Consider the following 10,555-nt stretch of genomic DNA (forward strand, 5'->3'; position numbering starts at 1 on the left):
ACCTGAACTGAAAGAGATTTAAGCTAAACTGACATTTAACTCTGCTTGCAGGTGGCATCTGCAGAGTCTAAATCAAATCTTCCTAACAGAAGACACAATCCTGCAACCTTGGCAGTGAATCCAGAAGAAATTTTAGCTTTTCTCACAGAATGCTGGATAAACTTTCTCCAGGCTTTAAATCTTTGTCCGTGGTAGGGAGAAGGCAGGAGAAGGTCCTCAGAGTCCTCAGAGAAGATCCCATCAGGAATGAGGATAACAAGGACCACAGAACAAATTTCCAGCCATGAAATTTCTGGTCCATATTCTCATGAGTGGAATCTGCAGCTGCACATGGAACAGCTCTGAGGTTTACCCTTCATCACCAGCACACTTCCATCATTTCTTAACATTTTCTCACAGAGCCTCGTGCTCCAGGGCATCACAGCTCCTACAGTTCTTCAACATTTCCCAAAATGCAGGTGACAGTATTTACTTGTTATATGATTGTAGTGAGATTCTTTCTAATAATTTATAGGCCTTATATTTTTATTGGTTTAGTACTAGTCTTGTAACTAATAGCAAATTCGGTTTATTTTTGCTGGATGCACTAATTGGCTATACATCAGTGATTTCTCTGATCATGCTAGAAACCAATGTTTTCTATCAATCTGTTTGTAAACCAAAAAAGTTCTGGAATATCTATTCATTTGCAAAATGTAATTTTATTCTCAATTCTGCAAGGCTGAGGATGAGCTGCTCAGTCAGGGTGGCCAGGGAAGCACAAGCAAGGGCTGGGTGATAGTTTGTCCTGTTTCCTCTTCACAGCTGGGAATTGCTCAGTGTCTTCCCACCCTGGGAAGCTGCCACCCCAGAAATCCGCCTGCAGCCTCTGCTGAGGTGGCCCAAGCTGCAGTGGTGCCACACCAGGGCTGTCTCATGCAGGTACAAGAGAGATTTTTTAAATAACACAGTCCTTCACTACCCTTCCTCTCTGCTCAGCAGAATTTACTACCTGCTAATCAGGAGCTGATGATAAGGTTTTCCTCAGGCTGCTGGAACAGCCAGCAGTGTGAGTGGGCCATTGTTCAGTGCTCATTAGGCACAGGGAGCCCACCAGGGCACACAGACGTGGGACTGCAGGTGCTGAGTTTGCTGCCAGCTGCTCAAAGCCCTCCCTGGATTCTGCAGCTGCAGAGCTGGGGACACCTCACCCCACAGCTTTGCTGGCCCACGAGCTGCTCCTTCTCATGGATCCACCAGCAGATACCACATTGAGCCCACAAGCATAGACCCATTTATGTTATGGTGTTCCTAAAGCCCAGAATGAAAGAGGCTTGCCCACACTGGGAAGGTATTTTTGCCCACATTGGGAAGGTATTTTTGCCATAAACAACTTCAGAACAAAGCAGCAGGTAAAGGAAGGGCAAAGACAGAGCAGTCAGGAGAGGTCAAGGTCAGTGAGATGGAACACAGGACCCTGCACTGCTCTCCAACCCTCTCCTAACTCATTATTTTCCCAGAGAAAATCTGTCAGTGCCTCACCACTTGACTAAGGTGGAACCCTTAATTAACATTTGCAAATTATTTTCCTATCCCCAGGTAAGAGATGCAATACGAATATGTGGCATTATAAAAGAACAGCCCTTATGCCCAAACTCCTTTAGTAGTGCTGAGTAAAAGGAATTACTTAGAGAATAAAGAAAATAGTAAAACCCAGACTTTGAAACGCCATCTGCATTTTTGACCTCAGAAATATAAAAGTATATTTAGCTGGGACATTTAAAGAATGCCAGAACCTTCCATGTTAGCTTTATCTCTACCCAAAACAGGACAGAGGTCATTGTTCACTGCATCAGAAGATGACTTGTTAAAGTGCAAAGCCCTTCTCAGAAAGCTCAGTGCTTTGAACACAACATCCTCGATTACATTTGAAAGTAGCCAGTTAATCAGGGCTCAGATAACAGCTCAGGCAACCAGCAAAGCCACAGGACAGGCTGATTAAAGGGACTCCCAGCAGCGACCTCAGAGATCAGCCCAGGGCTCACAGGAGACTCCTGGGGTCTGGGCTTTCTTTTGGAACCAGGACTGAGCCAGCAGCTGATGGCAGAGCCTCCCTGCATCCCTCCTTTGTAACTGGGCACAAGCAAATGGGAGACAATGACAAATGGCATTCAACTGTAACATCTTCTTTTTGTGCTCTTATTAAAAAATGGCTTTTGTGAATGCCTTTGGGGTTCCACATTCTCCAGGGCAGATTTCTGCTCTACATCACACAAGTATTAATCTGGAATAATGTCAGTGAAGTCAGAGGAAATATTTGGGCATTACACAGACAATTTTGAGCTGAAGTGGTTAAGACTGATCTAATTACAAGAAGGGACAGGCAGATATTCTGCCATTAGTGAAGGGGTGAGGGGAGCACAGCGGGTTGCACGTGTTGTTTTGATCAAATTTGACTTTATCACATGCAAGCTGGAAGCTTTAAGGCACATAAAACTATTCCCCAAAATATTAAAAAATAGTTTTATACATTTTATACATTTTTTGCATTTCCTGCCCTAAGGGACCAGTTTATATTTCCAATAACCTTATGTACCTGAATCCTAAATTATACGACAAGCATAATTTCAATTTGGTGGAACAAGCCACGATCCAGGTAACTGCTAATCTCAGACTGACTAAGAGATCTGTTAATCTTAATTGCTGTTAAGAGTTCACACCCATAAACATGGATGTTTATTTCCTCTCCTCATGATTTGTCTGGCTTCCTACTTCAACTGGGAAACATATGGAGAGGTAAAACATCATCTGCTGTGATACACACACTGTCTGGGAAGCAACTCTAATGTTTCACATTAATGCTGTCTCATTCACAAGCCAGATCCTACTCTAAGTGAACTAAAATCCTCAATAATTGCCTTAAAGCCCTGCTTGACACCCTTGTGACCATGAGTCAACAGTCCTGAGTCCACCATTTGCTTATGAAATTAAAGCACATTAATTCCTTCATCTCCTGGACTCCTCCTCTGTGAAGCATCACTGGGCAGATGAAGAACTTCCAGATGTGCAAGACAAGCAGGTAAATATTAATTACTACTCAAAAATGCCTTTACATGACACAACCTTATGACACTGACAGTTCTGCAATTAGCAATAACAGCTCTGACCTGGACAATTTCTGTGAATTTGCAGCTTCTTTTCATTCTACCTTCAGCCTGCCATAGACTGCATAGACTAAGCTTGAGTAAACCAAATCCAAATAAATGCTAATAAAATAGAGTTGCAAAGCAAAAAAACCAAAAAAATTCCCTCCTCCTCACATTTTTCCCTGCATACCTGATGCCTACTCCAACTTCTGCTCCTTCATACGATGCCTTTTTCCTACAGAGTTAATTCTGATCTCTTGGACTCAGCCAGCTGTGTGGAAGCTCTCAAGCTCTGATGCACCAGGCTGTAACTTTGACAGAGCAGCCAACAAACTGACCAAGTTGGCATGACAGAAACACAAGCTCAAATTAAATCCTGTTGACTTAGCAGGAGCCTGTGAGGAGCAACCCCTGAGCTGGCAGTGAGGCCTGAGCAGCTCCCTGAACCCACTGACCAGAATATTCAACAGCTTGTCTAAGAATCCTCCTCTCTAAACAGACATTAATCCCTGCTTTGGAAAAGTTCCCTGCTAACCCTGAGATTACTGACAGGTTTATTTGCCAAAATAAATATTTCAAAATACAAATATTTTTTCCGCTTTGGAATCATTCTTGATACTCACTCTCTTTTTAAAGATTTTCATAGTCAATGAAATAACAAGATCAGCTGGGCTTGGCTGAAGTCCTCAGCTCACACTGGAGTCCTCAGCTCACACTGGAGTCTACAGAGAGCAGATTTTAGAGGCAAGAATCAGATCTCTCTCTGCAGTTATACACTGGGATGCACACAGCAATGGGGTTGAATTATAATTATTGCAGAATTAAAGTAATCCCCCATAATGAGAGAACATCCTAGGAAATTAAATAAGCTGACACAACAGAAAGCTTCTTATTCCTTTATGCAAATGAATTCAGGTAACTGTAGCCTAAAATTTCTTCCATTGTGGGCACACACCTGGTATTTCATCAGTTTGGAGAAATAAAGTGTTTTCTTCCCTTGGCTGCAGCTCCTCACTGGTCTCTCTGGGTCAAATAAATCTCCAGAATGGAAGATGAAGCCTGTGGCTTGGGTTATATATAACAGACGAGTCACTGGGCTGACCTTACCTCCAAACAAACGCTGAAAGACATTTTTCTCACTGAAGGGTAAAATACACTAACGTAGAGGCCAAAGATTTCTTTTTCTTCCCAGCTGAAAAAAAATCCCTGAAAAATGCCTCAACCTTCATGAGCAAGAACTCTGCACCCCACAGAATGGAGCCACAGGGCCCCCTCACTCCTCCAGAGCTGCTCCTTGGGAAGTGCACTGGAATTCACTGGAAATTGAGGTTGAATTCCAGCCTTGCTGACAACCTATTGCATTTTACTGAAGGATTTACATATACAGAAAATTCTGCCAGAAAATAAACAAATGCTGTATCAACTGAGCTTCCCAAAACCTGCAACAGTGTGACTGGATACCAACAATCCCACTTTTCTGAGTGCTGTTACATTGCTGAGAAAGAACAAAGCCAAGTGCTGTAAAAACACCTTGGAAAGCCAAATCCCATTTTTTTGCAGCCTTGCACCACACCAGTGTTTCCAGACACCAGCCATTTTTCTTGATTTACCAAGACCTCTCAGGTGTTTCTGCCACTCAACAATTACTTGCTCCTGGCCAATTTTTTTTCTCCTTTCCAGACCACAGTCAGCAGCATCCCCAGACTGTAACTCTGCTTTATAGCCTCGGGCCAGTTATGAAACCAGCTCATTGTGGCAGTGAGAGATAAATGATTCCAAGGTACCAAGGAGCAGGAGGGCTTGGAAAAAGCTGTCCAACTCTGAAAAAAAACCCCAAGCGTGCACATGATGCAGAAGTGATGGGAGAAAGGGGTGTTTTTCTTACACAGGGAGAGATTCATGGGATGCCCTCTCCTATGCCAGGTTTACCTGACACAACAGGCACAAAGCAAAAAGCCTGTGCCTGAAACAGAGATGCTGCCAGGCATTCCTTTCTATTTTTTTCCCTCTAAACTAAAAAGGTGAAAATTTAAAAAATGCAGAGTCAAGAGCTGCTCTCTGAATCACATCTGGTGTGTACAGAGTCACTGCAGGAATTTTGAGAGCTGACCAAAGAGCTTGAAAACTCACCTTGGAGTGTGAGAGTCAAACAGAACCAGTGAGCTCCTTTAGCAAAGGAGAGATGAGAGTTCACCCAATTACTCTGATAATCCCACTGAGAAATGGTGGGAACTTGACTCCTGTGATCCTGTACTCCTGATGCTCTTCTACAAAATGCATTCCTTGGAAAATCTCTCTGGTGTGGTGTGTTCAGTATCAAAATATTGATTCATGGATAGGCAATCCTGCTGAGTTCTCTCTTTGCCCCCCATTTTCCCCAATTTCATCTCCTGAAATCCCATTCATTGCTTTCTCTGTGGTAACATGGCTTAGTTCTGGGTTGCTTCTATAAAATTCTGAAGGACCAACTTGGATTTGTTAAGGCAGGGGAGCAAAGGGGGGATGTGCACTCCCTATTTCCACTGCTGGAAAGGGATGGCTGAACAGCAGCTTGGATTGTATCACTGTGCTCTTTCCAGGAATTCACATCTATGGTACAGCAAAGAAAACCAGACAAAACTGGTACAGAGGTACAGGGATATGGCACACAATTCAATAAAAATGTTCCTAACTCTAGAAATAGATCACCAACACACTCAAATAAGTTTCTCCACTCTGTACAGCCTTTAATAACACTCCCTAGAGAAATTAATTTCCTAGATAAACACATTTTTTTAAAAAATAGCACTAATTCTATTCTGACAATTTCTGTGTTTAAGTAGAAAATAGAAGTGCTACATATTCATTAGACATGGAACAATTCTAAGTGTTGTGCCACACCATTAATATTTATTTTAGTCTCTTTTTCCTTCTGTAGAAGCAATACAATTTTTCAAACCATCAGTTTGCATTACTAAAATGGAAGAAAAAAACCCCAAAACATGATAGGTGAAAATGAAACACACAAGGCCTTAATTCAGTGAGTAATAACTTACATAATTTAATAAAACAGGACAGGAGTCTTCTCATTGAGGTCAAAAGAAATGATCACATGCTTTCGGTGAGCTCTGTACCCACAGGCCTCGCTGTTGTTTCCCATTGATTCTTACTTGGAGGGAGAATTACTGGAAAATTGTTGTCCCCTGTTGCTCTCTCAATCTTTTGCTGGAGGTTATCAGGACAGCAGAATGAGGCACAGGCTCTTCTCCCACCATTCTGCTTTATTTGCACCATGAACACGCCACAGAGCAGCCCATGGCTGGCACAGGGGGGGTGACCACGCGCTCCTTTCTGCCGTCCTTGGGAATCCTACGGAGCAAATGGAGAGGGTAAAGCCAGGAATGTCCCTGTGTACGCAGCAGCTGGGGGAAATTAATCACCTGGACAAGAAATCAACAGTCTGCCAGTGCCCTTTGTGAAATTAAGAGTAAAAAACTGTACACAAAGCAACTCAGCACAGCAGCAGCAGTGAGGTTTAACGCAGCCTGGATGTTGTTTCACCAAAAGAGCAATCTGCATAGCAAAGATTACTGAGAATTTGTCCTGTTTCCTAAATACATTTGGTGTTTGCACAAAATGTTCCATTTCCACTGGAAATGCCTAGTAGGTACCTGCAGAACTTGAAACAGTTTTGTGATCCCCAGGACAGCCAGCTGTGGGAAATGATTTACTGTGAACACACCACTCACAAGAGGAAGTTATGCCAAGGATTTACTCTAATTTCACACAAGCAAAAGAAAACACTGCCTTTTGAAGGGCATCACAGAAAACTATCTTTTCAACTGCTGAAATGAAAATAAATGCCTTTTTTCACATCAGCACACAGTAACAATCTCTCAAGCATTTCCACATAAAAGCTTCTTAAGCTTTGAAATGGCATATTTAAGCTAATTGTTCTGTGCTAAAAGAAATAGAAAAGGCAGTAAAAAATGCGTTCCTTCTCTTTACTTTTTCTCCATTGTAACACTTGATGTCTTTTCTTACATAATTACCAAAACTGAGTTCATCTACTTTAAAAATATAAGAACTGAAATATGCATTTACCTTTTGCTGTTCCTTTTCTACCCCCCTCCTTTTAAGCTGTAAAATCATGTTCTGAAGCCACTAAAAGTAGCGTGACATCTGTGAAATGATGCATTTTGTTTCTAATGCATGCACTCAGCTGCAGATTTGACTTTGAAGTACTTAAATCTGAAATATCTAGAATAATCCCAGATCCCAGGGAAATGGCACTAAAGCATTCAGAACCATGTCTTTCTTACAAAAGGGTCATGGTGAGAAAAGGGCCAGACACACCTCATCCTTTTCAGTTCTGCTTTGTTACCAGCTTTCCTGTCCCCCAAAAACCATACACCCCAAGGCTCCCATGTCCCCAGAGAGGAATTCAAAAGACAGGATAAGAAAAGTTTTAGGATGAACTGTCTCAGACAGTAGATAAGGTAATGGGATGCAGAGTGGAAAGGCTGTAACCTAAAATGAATATGTCTGGCAAGAAGGAGGCTATTTTGTATTTATATTTCAATTTCCATTGCCTCATTTTTTGTCCTCCTCATTCTGTTCCTGTTAACTTCTGGGCAAGCCACACAATCCCCTTTAGAGCCCAGAGTTTGAGCAGGAGATTGCTCCAGTCCCAACATGGAGCAATGTGACATGGAGAATTTGGGGAGAGGCTGCAGCTTTGATTTAACCCACTTCTTGGAGCTAGAGGTGAAGAGGGACAAGGATTAAAGTCCCAGACGTTCACATTCATAACAAAACCATAGGCCTGTTTCTCAGGCAGCCATGCTACGACTTTCTCTGAACCATGGCATTGTTCCCAACATTTCCCCAAAACAAGAATTGCAAAATATTGGGTTTTTTCTTGCAATATAGTCCTTTTCTTCTCCATCACTGCAACCACCCACTGCCAATTACCAATATCTTGCTTTGCCAGTTTGCACCTATATGATCTTAGCAGCTGATGGCAGAGATGTGGCATGTCCTCACCCAGAGCAGACATAAGCATTCACATGATAAACCTGCCTGCCTCACATGCCTTTAACTATTGGTGATTTACCTAATCAGGTCTCACAAAGAAGAGAATTAAACCCATGGCTATTAGAAACAATGACTGCCTTTTAATAGAGACAGTAATTTTGCCCAGGCTGGCTGAATCCATTCACTGTCTCTGTGATTTCCCTCTGGCTGTACATTGCAGTCACACCCTCACTTTGCTTCTGCAAGGACTTTTTAATCAAATTAACACCTCTGCAAACTCACTCCTTGACTCTGCCAAGCAAACAGCATGACCCTACTCATTAGTTGGGGAGCCATTCATACACAGAGTAGAAAATTCATACAGAGAGTAGCAAATTCACCATCTATTAAAATAAAAAAAATAAGGTATCCCAAAATTGGGGGAGTTACTCAAAGTTTTACTTTGCTGGTAGCAGGAATATATTATGAAGTGAAAATTACCATTTAAATAAGGAAGAAAGGCAGCCAGCTAGGCAGAGACACTAAAGGGAGACAAATTCTGAAGCCCTTGTCAAACTCACCAAAGCAGCAGCAGCACTGGAGCACTCAGGGCCAGGCCATGGTACCAGACTTCCATGGAGACAGCAAGTCCACACTAGGACAGACAATACTCAGCCCAAAAAGCAGGACACACTTTGGCATCAGGACTTTCCTCATGAACAACATTCATTTAAATCAGACAAATCTTTCAATCTGTGTCATGGGTATATTTGAAATGGTAAATCACAGACACATTTTCTGGCCAGAGTACCATAAAATTTCTATTAACTACCATTTGCTTCAGCTGTGATCTCAGTACTAACTCTAAATCTCAGAAACTCTTCTCACAGTACTAACTCTAAATCTCAGAAATATTGTATACACATTTTTCCTCTTGAATGTTATCATGACTGTCAGTAACCAAATCCAGGATCATGAGATATTTTCTTCTGACAAGAACACATTTTGCTGTGGATATACCTCAATTCTGAAGTCTGGTAGCTCTGGGATGAGCATGCTAGTAAGAATAAGGAAGTTAAAACAAGTATTTCTCTAGGTTCTCATGGGAACACAACATGTCCAAATCTGGATAGTTTCAAGATACTGGGTTAAACACTTATTAAAACATAACTAAAAAGGCTACTCCAGAACTTTTCAGCAGCTTCCCAGTAACTATTCAGTAGAACTACAAGCTCAGGGCACAGAGAACCATTAAAGCATGGAGGAACTTGGGATAAAGCACACAGGTGAGGCCCAGCACACAGGGAAAGCACTGGGAAGGAGCCTGAGGAGTTGGAATGTTTGAACAGATAGCTCAAGTGTTTAGGAATGGAATGGGAGTGACACTCATCAGTGCTTACTGCAAAATGTGTTCATGGCTTTATTGCACTCTGCACACTGTGTTTTCCAAGAACACTTCCTGCTGCCTGTCATGGGTTTGTCCAGCCACTCACAACTCCAGCCAAACACACCTGCTACCCAGCTGCTGAGGGAAACACCTTCTGTACTTCAAGAGGAGTTATGTGGGGAGAAGTTTGTCATTAACTTGAGATAAAGAAATTCTGCCTTGATTTCTGATGCACTGGGGAAGAAGAGAGGATTCCAGGAAAAAAGGCTAAAGCTGGTGAATTGGTGAACTTGGCACTGCTGGGGTAATGGTCAGGTCTGATGGTCTTTAAAGGTCTTTTCCAGCCTGAATGATTCTGTGCAGATTCCTGAACATGAACAAGTGCATTCCACCTCTTCCTATGCTTTCCATATGTATCAGGACTGGCAGCCCAAACCAGAACTTGTTGATGCCCACAAGATGCCTTTTTTAATTACCATTCCATTCCTCTCCAGTGACTAGACTATGGAGCAGATCCTGTCTTCTCAGGATCACAGATCTGTTAGCAATATTTACAGCAGACCACTTGCAAGCTAACCAAAAAGCTGATGGAAATAGAATTGTTTTGAAACTAAAAATATCAGGGGCTCTCAAATGGAATAGCAAGAAAGGCTTGGTGAGCATTAAACAAACAGATGAGATTAAGAATGTGTTAGACACTTACAACACTGTATCCAAATGTACCCTATTAACAGAGACATTTCTCAATTGCACTGATTTTTAAAGAAACAAATCCCTGAAGATGAAAGAAGGAGACTAATAGAATTATATCTACTGTGCTATTTTTCAAAAATCAGGAAGATAAATAAAATGAGAACTTAATCTAGAAAACCACTGGGATAACAAACTGGAAAATACAGATTTGGACAGTAAGAGAAGCTGTGTTTCAATGAAATGCTTTGATCATTCAAGATAAGTATACTGGAAAATTAAATTTTCTGCTTTTTTTGATTTCTTTAGGAAAAAAATCTCTTGTTTCCCTGTTTCTACCCAAAGTACCAGAAAACAC

Source organism: Ammospiza nelsoni, chromosome 8, assembly GCF_027579445.1.
Source record: "Ammospiza nelsoni isolate bAmmNel1 chromosome 8, bAmmNel1.pri, whole genome shotgun sequence".
NCBI classification, from domain to species: Eukaryota; Metazoa; Chordata; class Aves; order Passeriformes; family Passerellidae; genus Ammospiza; species Ammospiza nelsoni.